The sequence below is a fragment of the Saimiri boliviensis genome, chromosome 5, assembly GCF_048565385.1.
Source record: "Saimiri boliviensis isolate mSaiBol1 chromosome 5, mSaiBol1.pri, whole genome shotgun sequence".
Taxonomy (NCBI): domain Eukaryota; kingdom Metazoa; phylum Chordata; class Mammalia; order Primates; family Cebidae; genus Saimiri; species Saimiri boliviensis.
This window is the reverse complement of record NC_133453.1, coordinates 67,889,263-67,905,505: the sequence shown is the minus strand read 5'-3', so window position 1 is coordinate 67,905,505 and position 16,243 is coordinate 67,889,263. Positions and strand designations below refer to the sequence as shown.

The window sequence follows — 16,243 nt, the reverse complement described above, 5'->3', positions numbered from 1 at the left end:
GAGGTTGCAGTGAGCCAAGATTGTGCCATTGCACTCCAGCCTGGGCAACAAGAGCAAGACTTCCATCTCAAAAAAAAAAAAAAAAAAAAAAGGATATATGCAACCTATGTTACTATATGAACTACACATTACAAAGACTCACACACAACCCTGAATATCCATTAAGAAAAAAAAGTTAAGGCTGGGCACAGTGGCTCACACCTGTAATCCCAGCACTTTGGGAGGCTGAGGTGGGTACATCAGGAGGTCAGGAGATCAAGACCGTCCTGGCCAATATGGTGAAACTCCACCTTTACTAAAATACAAAAAATTAGCCAGGTGTGGTAGCTGCATACCTATAGCTCCAACTACTTGGGAGGCTGAGGCAGGGGAATCACTTGAACCTGGGAGGTGGAGTATGCAGTGAACTGAGATCATGCCACTGCACTCCAGCTGGTGACAGAGAAAGACTTTGTCTCAAAAAAAAAAAAAAAACAAAAAAAGAGAGAAAAAAAAGTTAACTTAAAATTCAATTATTTGAATGAGTAAAAAGCCCAAATATTCTAAAATTTTAAATTACTTCAGTTCGTAAACAGATTCTTTGATGTTTTATATCTCTAAAAGATATTCCAGAGACTATAAAGAAAAATTCTGACTATAAAGAAAAATTGTGACTACAAAACTGGTTACTTTAAAAAAATTATATGGTGTATCAACATAAAGGATTTTTCAAGTATGCACACAAAAACTAAGGCAATATATCTAGAAACACTGGTTTTTAAGCCAAAAATCTGCTGAGATCAAACCTCTCAGGTTATTCTGCATTGATTTTGAAACTGTGTGCTGGGCACTATGCCTGGTACATGGTATTGGGGATGCAAAGATCGACAAGACACAGCGCCTGCTGTCAAGTAGCTCAGAGATGATGGCATCATGGACACTAAGACTGGGTCAGAAAACTTGGGTTCTAAATTCCTGGGCTGTTAACTTGAGAATTTTTGGGCAAAACATGCAGATTCTCAGAGCCTCTTCTCTAACACGGGTTTGCAGAAAAAAATGCTGTCCTATTCTTAGGCAAAAGTGACATCTTGAACACCAAAGTACTTAAAAATTGTAAAATATATGCATATTGAAATAATTACTGTAAAATGCTTAGAAACAGAAAAGCATAAGATCTCAATTTCCCTCCTTGCTTAGTGAATTTTTCTGCTTTTGCCTCAACATGAAGAAATTATTGTTCTAATCTTTCATCTTTCTCCAAGACAAAGTTTCCCTGGTTGGCTTCCAGGATTCCTGGGCTTATCACGAGATCCGTCCTGACTGGTCTAGGCAGCTTTATCTGTGTCTAACCAACATGTGGCTGTAATATGAGTCAAAACAAACTGTTCCTCCCTGACTTTGTTCCAACTGAGATGAACTGACATTTTCAGATCTTAATGTCCTTTCAATTTCAGTAACTCAAATGACAATGTCATGAAGTTCAGTAACTATAGATATCTCATAGAGCATTTTTCTCACATTAAAAAAATGAATTATTTGAACAATAAAACAGGACAATATGTACCAAGGCAAGAACTGAGCACATGAAGCTAGTTCTTCTGCTGTCCTTCACTATTACGGCTCTTATTTCCAACAGTAGCCAAATTTAGTCAGGAATGCATGCTCTTTCACTACACAAGCACTCTGCATAAGGAGCAAAGACCACAGCAGATCTGACACACAAACCCTGTTACAAAAGTACAATGTGTAATTCGCCTTATTTTATTATGTTGGCTCAATTAGAATAAAAGAGCATTCTATCATAAATAATATTTTATGAGAAAAAATCATTTTAAACACATATGGCCATTTTGACTTTTTAACAACTTTATTAAGCCATATTAATTTTTAAAAACAGGGATTTTAATTAGCAACATAAAATTTTTCCGATGTTACTAAAATCTACTACATGTACATTAGGGAAAAGCAGTTGTATCTAATGTTAATTAGCCCTTTTCGGTTGCGTATTTTGCATATACTAGAAACAAAACCTTTTACTGATTTTGCTAAAAGAAAATTCTTCAGATCTCTGCCTTCCTAACTCAGATTGCTTCCATGAATACTATGTACGTATTTTTGTTGTTGTTTTAACATATTTTCACGATCCACTACAGTAAGCCCTAGTGTCAGCTACTGAACAATGCAATTTCTAACACAGCAGGGAGATCAAGACCCTTATTAATCAATGAAATCAACTGAAGCTACCATAATAAACCAGATCTACCACAGCAATTTTTGCCTCAAGATAACCGAAAACCTTGGAAATAAAATAATGCCCCAAAAAACCTAATAACTGGAACTACAATGCTTCCCAGGGCAAATTAAATTGAATAATTAATTGCATTATTCCTTAAGTAAATACTTCAATCTCTTAGCCTAAGTAACCATGGGAACATACAAGAGCATATATATGTATAAGCCTGGGCAAATCATGTCGCTTTGACAATCAAGGTGCTGCTCCTAGGGGAATGGAATGCCTTAATGTTGACAAGCCTTGATTAAATACCAAGATTTTTACCAGAGAGAAATAACCTTTACCATAATAGAGTGCAGAAAGTATTAAAAGATCTAAGAAACAGATCAACCAAATGCAATGTATGAACCTGGCTTGAATTCTGTTTTTAACAAAGCTACTTAAAAATATATGAAACAATCAGAGAACTTCAACACTCAAAGGAAATTGATGATAAGACATTTTTTTAGGTGTGATAATGGTATTAAGGTTTGGTTAATTTTTCAGAGTCTTTTTAGATATACATACTGAACTATTTATGGATACCGCAATATGATGACTGAGAACTGCTTCAAAATAAGCCAGTGTGAGCCAGGCGCGGTGGCTCAAGCCTGTAATCCCAGCACTTTGGGAGGCCGAGGCGGGTGGATCACGAGGTCGAGAGATCGAGACCATCCTGGTCAACATGGTGAAACCCCATCTCTACTAAAAATACAAAAAACTAGCTGGGCGTGGTGGCGCGTGCCTGTAATCCCAGCTACTTAGGAGGCTGAGGCAGGAGAATTGCCTGAGCCCGGGAGGCGGAGGTTGCGGTGAGCCGAGATCACGCCATTGCACTCCAGCCCGGGCAACAAGAGCGAAACTCCGTCTCAAAAAAAAAAAAAAAAAATAAGCCAGTGTGGCTGTAATACAGATGAAGCAAGATTAGCCATGATAATTGGTGATACTGAATGACAGAGGTATGATGATTCATTAGTGCTAATTTAAAACCTTTTTATTTTTTTGAGATGGAGCCTCCGTCTGTCACCCAGGCTAGAGTGCAGTGGCACGACCTTGGCTCACTGCAACCCTCTGCCTCCTAGGTTCAAGTGATTCTCCTGCCTCAGTTTCCTTAGTAGCTGGGATTATAGGTGTGTGCTACACCCCCAGCTAATTTTTGTATTTCTAGTAGAGATGGGGTTTTACCATGTTGGCAAGGCTGGTCTCAAACTCCTGACCTCAAGTGAGCCACCCGCCTTGGCCTCCCAAAGTACTAGGATTACAGGCGTGAGCCACCACACCTGGCCTCAATTCATATTTTAGATTCAGAGGGTACATGTGCAGGTTTGTTACAAGGGAATCCTGTGTGATGCTGAGGTATGGGGTACAAATGATCCCATCACCCAGACAGTATGCATAATTCACAATAGTTTTCCAACCCTGTTCCCCTCCGTCTTTTATCCCTGTAGTCATCCATGGTATCTATCATTATTCTATTTTCGCTAGATTTGTAATGTTTGTGATTTTTCATAACCAAGTTTGTTAAAAGGTTACAGAAAAATAAATAATTCTTTACATACTAACATACCTGCATCTCTAAATAATATTAAGTAAAAAAGGCAAATTTCATTAAAATGTATAAAGCAAGGCTCTTCCATTCACTGTATATCCTTGAACAAGTTACTTAACCTTCCTGGGGCTTAGTTTCTTCATCTGTAAAATAGAAATAGTAATAGTACCCACCTTATAGAGTTGTTCTGAGGATTAAATATGATGATTTATATATAAAACACTTAAAATAGTGCCTGATACATAACAGTGACACAGTAAGCATTAGCTATTATGTTTATTAAAACCACAAAACATCATATTTTCTATGTAAATGTATGGGGAAAGATCAGAAAGAAATATGACCAAGAACAATGGTTATCTCTTAGGTGGCAGGGAATTACTGGCATTTGGGGTAGAGCTCAGGAAGGACTTCAAGCCTTCGGCTTTATACAGAATGTTCTAAATTTTAAAAAAAAAAATGTATTAATGTAAGGATGTGTAGTTTAAGTAGCTCTAGTCTATGAGTCCTTTAAGAACAGGGATACCTTATTCATTCTTATACCTTTAGCACCTAGCACAGTACCTGGCTCTCTGTAGGACAATCAATAGCCATCTGTGTTGAACACGGCTGCTCAAAATAATGAGCCATAAGATGGGAGGAATACAGTGAGGACAGAAAAGATATTTTTCTAGTGGAAGATGCTTTCAGAAATTTCCACCATAAGAAAAAATACTAGAAAGAAGATAGAGGTATCTGAAGAAAAAATGAGGTGAGGCTACATTACTTCTTCAGGGGTCCTAATTTTGGTTATTTATTGTCATTTCACTTAAGGTATTTTTGCAGATAGTATGAGAGCTGCACTGGAATGTTCTATAAAGCTATCAAATACAGCAGTGTTGACTTGGAGACACAGAATCTCTTGCCATCTCTGTCTCCTAGCCTCCCTGAGCCACTCCCAGGCTTCCAGGTTTTCCAATCCCTTATATGCTATACATAAACAGTTCTTGGTTTTAATGTGCCTAGCTTTCCTTCCCCTCTTCTTCTGGTAACTGCATGCTAATTTTTCTTTAAGATACACACCTCCCTCACTCTTCTTTTACACAGGTCATTCAAGTGGGGATGACTCAACTGAACAGTTTCAGAGGTAAGCATGTGAACCAGATCTGGCCAATGAGAGAACTGCCTCCTTCTAGTACATGGGTTTTTTGGAGGTGTTGGAGAGGGCAATAATTCCTAGACTTAACTCAGAAATTAGAGAAAAGGCACCTTCGTTCTGCTGAAAGTGCTGAATGGGTAGGATTTTAACCTGGGGATGCTCCACATGGCAAAACCTGTTTGAGAATGAAGTTAGCACAATAGAAATCAAAACTAAAAGATGAGAAGTGCATGATCCCTGGTGATAGCAGTTAAGCTCCTGATCCACTCATGGCTAGGGCCAGTACATTCTCGGCCTATGCAAGTTTAACCAAAATTTCTGTCACTGAAGACTGAAATAGTCCTAACATATTTTCAAAAGGTGTGTTTCTTCCAGTTCTAGAAACCCAATGCTGTCCATAGCAATGGTTTCAGTGGAAGATGCTTTCAGAAATTTCCATGGTACTAAGTAAGAGAAATCTGCACAGAACAGGGAAATGGTGATTTTAAAAAAGAAAAGAAAGTTACGCACCAAAAAAATCATGTATTTTTTCAAGTCTGTGTCTTGGGATTTCAGAGCCTATGGTTGGACTGTTATTCTTTTTCACATCCAGACTGAGCGATTAAAGTTTCAGAAGAAAACTCTGTAAATATCTTCCATTGTCTCTTAGGTCTCTCCCAGTCTTAGACTATGGCTACACACCACCTTGGAACCTCATAGACTTGAGATTAATTACCTCTTATGTTGTTATTTCTGAATATAAGTATTTATCAAGAACTTCAGATGCATGTCTCAAGAATGTAAGTAATTAACCAGTATACGTACATAATCATAAATACATATTAACATCATAGTCTCTTGACTAGGTCCAGCACAGTCATCTGAAGAAGACAAGAGACTCAGATCTTAATCAGGAAACAAACAAAACACCCTCATCTCAACTTAGAAGAAAAGGAAAGAGACAAGGAACTAAGTTTTATTTGGTTCTGCATAGTTTACATGTTATTTTATTTAATCTTTAGAACATCCCTATGTGCTAGGTGTAGTTAACCTTTCTCAGACAGATGAGAAAACAGGCTCCAAAAGTAATGTAAACACCCAAGGTCAAAAGGTTTCAAATGAGGATTCAAACCCAGGTTAGACTACAAATCCCACATAGGCTCCAGGTACACTCTGCTGCATTTTGGATGAAAAGGAGTTTCATCCAGCTCAAGATGTTCTAGGAACTCTATAGACAGGAGGATATTAAATTGGAAGAATCACTGTCTACTCAAAGCAGTCATCCATAAGCAAGCACAGAAATGTATAAGAAACAGTTTATATAGCAATATGATCCACTGAAACTATAAATTTAATCACTCCACTCCCAAGGTGAACAACGTTCAGTGGTTTTCATGCTGATGTTAAAACAAAAATCAGAATTCTTCTTCATGGTCTACACAAGCCCCTGCCTGACATGGCTCCTTCCGCCTCAACTCTCACAGTCCATTCACCCCCATACTTACTTACCAATGCTTCAGGCACACTGGCCTTTCTGTGTGTTGAAGACACAAAATCCTTCTCTGTATCTAAGTCTTTGCACATGTTAGCCCTCTGGAATTCTCTCTACCACCTCACCCTCACTCACTAAGTTCTCAGCTCTTAATGTTGCCTCCTTAGGGCCCTTCACTGACCACTCTCTTGAAAAATGATTTTTTAAATGATGTCTCTTCTCATCATTCTGTTCATTTCCTTGGACGTGTCACAATGTAGAGTAAATTTTTTTTTTTTTTTTTTTTTTTTGAAGAGACAGGGTCTTACTGTATCAGCCTGGAGTGCAGTAGAATGATCCTAGCTCATGGTAACCTCAAACTCCTGGACTCATGTGATATTCCTACCTCAGCCTCCCTACTAGCTAGGACCATGAGCATGTGCCACCATGCCTGGCTAATTTTTCTTTTCTTTCTTTTTCTTTTTCTTTTTTTTTTTTTTGTAGAGATAAAATCTCACTTTGTTGGCCAGGCTGGTCTCCAACTACTGGCCTCAAGTGATCCTCCTGCCTCAGTCTCCCAAAGAGGTAGGATTACAGGAATAAGCCAGTGTGCCCAGCCAATCTGTAGGCTTTTTCTTTCTTTCTTACTTTTTTTTTCTGCCCAAAGATGGAGTCTTGCTCTGTAGCCCAGGCTGGAGTGCAGTGGCACAATCTCGGCTCACTGCAACTTCCGCCTCCCAAGTTCAAGCAATTCTCCTGCCTCAGCCTCCCAAGTAGCTAGGACTACAGGCACCCACCACCATGCCCAACTAATTTTTGTATTTTTAGTAGAGGTGGGATTTCACCATGTTGGCCATGTTGGTCTCAAACTCTTGACCTCATGATCTGCTCTGTGGGCCTTTTTATTGTCTGTCACACTCCTAGAATGTGAGGTTCTATGCCAGGAGCAGTGGTTCATATCTGTAATCCCAGCACTTTAGGAAGCCAAGGCAGGTGGATCACCTGAGGTAAGGAGTTTGAAACCAGCCTGGCCAACATGGAGAAACTCCGTATCTACTAAAAATACAAAAAAAAAAAAAAAATTAGCTGGGTATGGGGGCACATGCCTATAATCCCAGCTACTCAGGAGGCTGAGGCAGGAGAATCGCTTGAACCTGGGATGTGTAGGAGGTTGCAGTGAGCCAACATTGGGCTACTGCACTCCAGCCTGGGCAACAAGAGCAAAACTATCTCAAAAAAAAAAAAAAAAAAAGAATGTGAGGGTCTCCCTTCACTGAACTCCTTTGTCTTGTCCCTAGCCTCACTAAACTGCTCTATCTTATCTCTATAAAGGTAGAACCTAGTACAGTGCTTACGCTGGCATATAGTAGGCAATTAAAAATGTATTGATTGGTAGAACATCACATGGCATTTAATTTTAAACACTATTTTCTTACCTTTTCAATTATTTTCCAATTCTGCTTGAGTCAAGGACGAAGTCTCACTATGGTGTTACTCTGCCTTTAATGCTAATACTGTTTGTTTTTTAAATGAGAACTCTATATAGTTTGTGGCAAATACTTTCTAAAGTAAAGATAGGTCTGGGCACAGTGGCTCACGCCTATAATCCCAAAACTTTGGGAGGGCAAGGTTGGTGGACCATCTGAGGTCAGGAGTTCAAGACCAGCCTAACCAACATGGTGAAATCCCATCTCTGCTAAAAACACAAAAATTAGCTAGGCATGGTGGCACGTGCCTGTAATCCCAGAGGAGGCTGAGGCAAGAAAATTATGTGAACCTGGGGAGGCAGAGATTGCATGAGCCATGATCATGCCATTGCACTCTAGCCTGTGTGACAGAGTGAGACTCTGTCTCAATCAATCAATAAAGTAAAGATAAATGTTATCATCTTCAATTTCCACATTTCTGAGGAACTGTTGAAAACCCTTAATTATAATAGCATGGCTAATAAAACTATAGCTCCTTTTCTGTGTGTCTCATAATGGGTTTATTCAATCCAAATTATGCTGAGAAATCCTCTTCTAGCTTCAGGCTCTGAATTGCTAAATTCTTTTAAAATTACTCACTTGCTCAAAGCTTAATACATACACATTGAAAGTATTTTTATTTTCCTCTTTATTCTTCCAAGTTAACAACCTACTATATATCCTTTCATATCTTTCTCAAATGTCATTAAATCATATATCAACATATTTATATATAAACATTACATACAACATATATGAAATGACTTTGTTTTACAAATCAGAATCATGCTATGTATACTTATTTGCATCTTTCTCACTTAATAGTACATCAAAAAATTTCTCTAAATTGGTAGTATAGACCTAACTCATTCTTTTTAGTATCTGCATAACTTTCATAGTATGGTTATTCCATAAGTCTTCTATTACTCCTCTTTAGTATAACAGCTTTTTTTTCTTTTGAGACAGGGTCTCACTCTATCACACAGGCTGGAGTGCAGTGCTGCAATCACGGCTCACTGCAGCCTCAAACTCCCAGAATTAGGTGATCCTCAGCCTCCCAAGTAACTGGGACTATAGGCTCATGCCACCACATCCAGCAAGGTTTTTGTATTTTTTTTTTAAAGAGATGGTGTTTTGCCATGTTGCCCAGGCTTTTTCTTTCTTTCTTTTTTTTTTTTTAAAGAAAAATTCAGTGCTACAGTTAACCCTGTACATGTATATTCTTATATTTTTACAAGTATTTTTATTTCTCTGGGATAGATAATCCAAAAGAAAATACCATTGTTTGTTCAAATCATATTTTCTTTTTATTTTAAACCATTGCCAGATTGCTTTCCAGAGCCTTTGTTTTCACAAGTTATGTATCACCCTTTAATACTTGATAATCTTATTGTTACTCTAATATTGTGGTACATATCCCACACTTTTGGAAACACAGCTCTAACGTGTATTTCAACAAAGAGTAAGGGTCTCCTGCTAAAAGCCCTGCTTTATTCCCTTCTCAGGTCCAGCCTACTGCCAAAAGTAACTAAATAAATTATTTTAATAAAAGAACACATCTTTCTATTAAAAATTAATATGTTAAGGCCGGGCGCGGTGGCTCAAGCCTGTAATCCCAGAACTTTGGGAGGCCGAGGCGGGTGGATCATGAGGTCAAGAGATCGAGACCATCCTGGTCAACATGGTGAAACCCCGTCTCTACTAAAAATACAAAAAAAATTAGCTGGGCATGGTGGCACGTGTCTGTAATCCCAGCTACTCAGGAGGCTGAGGCAGGAGAATTGCCTGAACCCAGGAGGCGGAGGTTGCAGTGAGCCGAGATCGCGCCATTGCACTCCAGCCTGGGCAACAAGAGCGAAACTCCGTCTCAAAAAAAAAAAAAAAAAGTAATATGTTATTGTAAAAACCCTAAGGAGGAAACACTCTTTGCTTTACATTAACAGTATCTTCTCCTCCTTATTCTCTAATCTAAAATAAGACAGGAAAAAAACACATTTTCATAATTTTATATGAGATACAATCTTCACTGTTACACTGGTGATAATGAAAAAAGGACAAGATTAAAACAATATTTGAGGTCTGCATTTCAGTAAATTTTTGATCTGGCATATATAGTTGCAGTCTTAACATATATTGCCTTTATCATACAATACACCAGCAAACAAAAGAAGCCTATTAACTGAAGAGAGAGATTAAAATCTAATTCATTTAAATGTTTTTGATAAATCTACTTTGCCACAAGAGACAGACAAAATTAACTCTTCGTTTAGAAATTTGTCAGACTTAAACAGCGAGTGATGTTCCTGCTGTCCCACCTCACCTCCTTCTTCACTGCCTCTATTGTCTCCTTTTGCTACTGTATATTGCTGATATAGCTGAATTGGATCAATGACAGTGTGTGGGTGAGAGAGGTTAAAAGAAGAAAAGGATAAATCAAGAAATGACAGTCTTAAGGGTGGTAACAGTAAAATCTTAGCTTGAAATGGTTGTAAAATTACAGCACAGCCTAACACATAAGAATTCATTTGTTGTACACCAGTTTCATGAACTTGGCAGGGTGGAGGCGGGCAGAAAAAAGCAGAATCTTAGTGCATGTGGTTGTTTTTTTTAAGTAATAGAAACATAGCTCATCAAAACTTGAGAAGCAATGAACATAGGAAAAATGAACCTATTTCCCTATATTCAAAATAATAATGCTTTTATAAAGCCCTTCTAATGAACTGTCATACCAATTCTCAATTTCGATAAACATAGATATATAGATAAGCCAGTTGCCAGTTACTTATAGATAAGCCAATTACTTTCTTTTTTCCTTTTTTTTTTTTTTCTTCCTTTCTTCTAGACAAAACCTTGCATTGTAACCTCAAACTTCTGGGCTCAAGTGATCCTCTCACCTCAGCTTCCAGAGCAGTTAGAACTTCAAGCATGCACCACCACACTCAGCTAAATTGATAAATATATAATTTTTGTAGCCATAGAATCTTGCTTTGTTGCCCAGGCTGGTCTTAAACTCCTGGCCTCAAGTGATCCTCACATCTCAGCCTCCCAAAGCACTGGAATTATAGGTACAAGCTACTGTACCCAGCAGATATACAAGCACTTTCAAATAAAAACATATACATACATATATGGTTTGGAGGTTTTTTTTTTTGTTTTTTTTTTTTTTTTGAGACGGCAAGTCTCGCTCTTGTCGCTCAGGCTGGAGTGCAGTGGCACAATCTCGGCTCACTGCAACCTCCGCCTCTTGGATTCAAGTGATTCTCCTGCCTCAGCCTCGCTAGTAGCTGGGATTACAGGTGTGTGCCACCACATCTGGCTAATTTTTTACATTATTGGTAGAGACAGGGTTTTACCATGTTGCCCAGGCTCAAATTCCTGACCTCTACTGATCCACCTGCCTTGGCCTCCCAAAGTGATGGGATTACAGGTATGAGCCACCATGCCCGGCTATTTTGTTTTACAAATGACTTTTGAAAAATATTCTTATTTGAAAGTAGGAATTTTTCTTGACTATTTATGAACTTAGTTAATGCCACAGATCTATATTCTACAAAGAGTTTTCAACTGTATTCTAAAATTTAAATCCTTGTAGACTTTAGCTCAAATAATTCTAAATTCAAATGACCCCAAAATCCTACCCAAATCAAATCATACTAATAGAATAATCTATATTTTAACCTTTAACTATATCCTCTTTTTGAAACTCTTACTTTAAACTTTCATGGGATGATACTCCCTATTTCTCCTCCTCCTCCTTCCCACTTCAATTGGAGACATCACTTATAAATTCAGTCCCTGATCCTCTGTCTTATTTTTATCTAATCCCTTTAACTACAAGGAATTCATCTACCACCTGCACAAATTTATATCTGTCCAAATCCAACTTTAACTTAGAGAGATACATTTGTTTGGCAACCAAACTAACCCCACAACTCCAAAAAATTATCCAAATAGATGCCTTATCAATTAACATCTATCCTAAAAATGCCAGGTTCACTACTTCTTCCCTTACTTCTATATTTATTATTATTATATATTTTTTTGGAAACAGATAGTGGTGATAGTTCGACAACGTTGCGTAACTAATGACACTAACTTTTGCATTTATAAAGTGGTTAAAATGGCAAGTTTTATTTTGTATGTTTTTTTGTTTGTTTTTTGTTTTTGTACATTGATTTTTGTATCCTGAAACTTTACTGAACTCATTTATCAGATCTAGGAGCTTTTAGATAAGTCTTTGGGGTTTCTAAATATACAATCATATTATTGGCAAACAGTAAGTGTTTGATTTCCTTTTTACTGATTTGGATACTATGTATTTTTTTCTCTTGTCTGTTTGCTCTGGCCAGGACTTCCAATACTATGCTAAAAATCAAGTGGTGCAAGTGGCCATTCTTGTTTTGTTCCAGTTCTCAAGAATAATGCTTTCAACTTTTTCCTGTTCAGTGTAATGTTGGCTTTGAGTTTGTCATAGATGGCTTCTATTACCTTAAGATATGTCCTTTCCTTGACAATTTTGCTAAGGGTTTTGATCATAAAAGGATGCTGGATTTTGTCAAATGCTTTTTTGTATCTATTGAGGTTATCATATGATTTTTGACTTTAATTCTGTTTATGTGATATATCACATTTATTGACTTGTACATGTTAAACCATCCCTGCGTCCCTGGCATAAAAATCTAATTGCTCATGGTACACTATCTTTTTGATACACTGTTGTAATCAGTTAGCTAGTGTTTTGTTGAGGATTTTGTATCTATGTTCATCATTGATATTGATCTGTAGTTTTATTTTTTGGTATGTCCTTCCCAGGTTTTGGTATTAGGGTGATACTGGCTTTGTAGAATGATTTAGGGAGAATTCCATCTTTCTCTATCTTTTCAAATAGTTTCAGTAAGACTGGTACCAATTCTTGTTGAATGTTTGAATGTTTGATGCAATTCAGCTGTGAGTCCATCTGGTCCTAGATTTTATTTTGTTGGAAATTTTTAAATTACTGTTTCAATCTCACCACTTGTTAGTGGTCTGCTCAGAGTTTCTATTTATTCCTAATTTAATCTAGGAGGGCTGCATATTTATACTTCCATATTTAATACCAAATTTGATAGATTCTTCCCTTACAAAGTCGCTGGTATTGTCCTTGCTTTTCATTTCCCCAGCCATCAGCCACTCTAGGTCATTAATTCTCACAAGTATTATTTCAATAACCTCTCAGCTGATCACCTAACCTACTTCCAATCTCTTCATATTTTATCCAACATACACAAAAAGCTGCCAAAATTCACCACTTCATTTGCCTACTCAGAAACCCACAGGGGCTTCGTACTGTTTCAAATCCAAATTCCTTGGCTAACTTAAGACAGTTACAATGTAAAGAACCTTTTCTTTTCAGAACGTCTTGCTCTGCCGCTCAGGCCGGAGTAAAATGTCTCCTTGACTCACTGCAACCTCCACCTCTCTGGGTCAAGCAATTCTCCTGCCTCAGCCTCCTGAGTAGCTGGGATTTATAGGTGTCTGCCACCATGTCCAACTACTTTTTGTATTTTTAGTAGAGATGAGGTTTCATCATATTGGCCAGGCTGGTCTCAAACTCCTGACCTCAGGTTGTCCATCTGCCTTGGCCTCCCAAAGTGCTGGGATTACATGCATAAGCCACCACACCCAGCCTATAAAGAAACTTTTTAAATTTCATCACCTAAGTAACCAGATTTTTTTTAACTTCTTAACAAAATATACTGCTATTATCCCGACATACCTCTGTTTTTCAAAAGTCACCCCACTAGGCTGGGCGCGGTGGCTAACGCTTGTAATCTCAGCACTTTGGGAGGCTGAGGCAGGTGGATCACCTGAGGTCAGGAGTTTGAGACCAGCCTAGCCAACATGGTGAAACCCCACCTCTACTTAAAAAAAAAAAAAAAAAAGTTAGCTGGCCATGGTGGTGGGCGCCTATAATCCCAGCTACTTGGGAGGCTGAGGCAGGAGAATTGCTTGAACCTGGGAGGTGGAGGTTGCAGTGAGCTGAGATCACACCACTGTACTCCAGCCTGTGCAACAAGAGTGAAACTCAGTCACAAAAAAAAGAAGTCACCCCATTTCAATATCCTACCTGTTAAATATGTATAGCGTAACGGTTAAGGGTATGAGTTCTGGAATTTGATTTGAATCTGGGCTCTACCTCATAGTCTGAACTAATTAACAATAATTTAACCTCATCTATATAACAAGGATATTAAACCTACTTCATAAAGTTGTTATGAATATTAACATTAATATCCTTAAAGTACTAGGCCAATCTGAAGCACACTCTAAATGACTGATAAATGTTAGCCACTGTCAATATTATTACATGACCACTGTGATGTAGGAAGCCAATCGGATTGCTGTACTGCAGGCTATGCATTTGCCTTCACTATTCTTGATTCCCTCAACACAGACCGTTAGAGATGGAATGGGCCTCAGAGAGCAGGTAGTCCAATCACAGGTCCATCAGCATTTAAGCCTTGACTTTATTCTCTCTCTTGATATTCAACTTGGTGCCTGCTACTGAACAGTACTGCATTGAACACAAGTGCACGATACACAGCAAATAACCCTTTGTAAATATTTGTTGGCTAAATATGTTAAGTGCTAAAGAAATACATGGTTAGCATGTATTTTGTCTTCTATTATAGCTAAAATATTAATCAATTATACGCATCTATAAAACTGTTTCTAAACAGTACCGCAAAGCTTCAAATAACTATAGTTTGAAGTATTCAAGCCAGAAATAAAAATCTAATATGTTACTTGGTAACTATCCTCAAATTGATCCAACTAGCAATGCTTAATCGTGTGTGTGTGTGTGTGTGTGTGTGAGAGAGAGAGAGAGAGACAGACAGACAGACAGATAGACAGAAAGACACTTGCTCTGTTGTCCAGGCTGGAGTGCAGTGGTATGATCTTGGCTTACTGCACCCTTCACCTCCCAGAATCAAGTAATCCTCTTAACTCAGCCACCCCAGTAGCTGGGACCATGGGTGGATGCCGCCCGGCTTGGCTAATTTTTTAAATTTTTTGCAGAGATGAGGTCTCACTATATTGCCCAGAACTTTTGGGCTCAAGTGATCTTCTGGCACTGGTCTCCGAAAGTGCTGAGATTACAGGTGTGAGCCACTGCACCTGGCCTATACTGTTATCTTTCTTTCTGCGTTAGGCCTTTCTGAAGGTGAGTATTTACAGTCTATTGCTCTCTTATCTATCAATAGTGCTTGGGTCAGTGTTTCATACTTAGTGCTAAATAAGCAGTTATGAATTCCACAAATTTTCAATATAAAAATAAAGGCGCTGGGCGTGGTGGCTCACGCCTATAATCCCAGCACTTTGGGAGGCCGAGGCGGGTGGATCACGAGGTCAAGAGATCAAGACCATCCTGGCCAACACGGTGAAACCCCGTCTATACTAAAAATACAAAAATTAGCTGGGCATGGTGGCGCGGCCTGCAGTCCCAGCTATTCAGGAGGCCGAGGCAGAAGAATTGCCTGAACCCAGGAGGCAGAGGTTGCGGTGAGCCGAAATCGCACCATTGCACTCCAGCCTGGGTAACAAGAGTGAAACTCCGTCTCAAAAAAATAAAATAAAATAAAATAAAAAATAAAGGCATCATCAAAATAATGTGTAAAAAGTTAATGATAACATGCAAAACAGTAAATGAAAAGCTAAGATTTAAAAATTGTCAGAGAGCTAGGGACAGTCCTGGCCACTTTCCTCATACCTCCAACCCACCTCTACCACCCCTTAAAAACAACAAACAAATCCATACGGATTCACGGTATGTTTTTTTCCCACAGAATTTTTAAAGCTGGAAAGACCTCAATTCCCATTCCCTATGTCCCACTGAGTCCCACACAAGAAGCTGAAACTCAGGAAGGCTAGATGATTAGCCTAAGGGTAAACAGCCGGGTAAACAGCCAGATAAACGCAGAGCTGGGAATTGAACTCAGTATTCCTGATGCGTAGGCAGTGCTCTTTTCACTACATCATGCAGCATTTCAACTGATGTCTTCCATGTCTACTTAGTCTAGAACATAAAATTTAACTATATCCCATGAACTCTTCACAAAACAATTGAGTATAATCACATGGTATGGTGAATACTGACATATTTTTGGCTATTCTCAAGAATGCCTGCATGGAATAAAGGTTTCAAGTCATAAATGGAGCATTTCCATTATTATAATTACTTCTGGTCTGGAAAAAATACTTTCTTTATCAGATTTTATAATCTTTAATATTCCTATTTTCACAAACTACACATATGTATGGTCAGCTATGCAGTGTCTTCCCCAACAATAGCTTAAGCAAACCACATGTCTCACATAAAAATGTCATCTATTCCAGGCTCATCAGCATA

The 16,243-nt window shown here is 38.3% G+C and overlaps 1 protein-coding gene across 3 annotated transcripts in view; it reads right to left on the bottom strand.

Annotated features, from left to right (window-relative positions):
- The window catches only part of SLC25A12 (solute carrier family 25 member 12), a 231,767-nt gene that overhangs the window by 99,779 nt on the left and 115,745 nt on the right, over window positions 1-16,243 (bottom strand). The gene's annotated exons all lie outside the window — the stretch shown is intronic.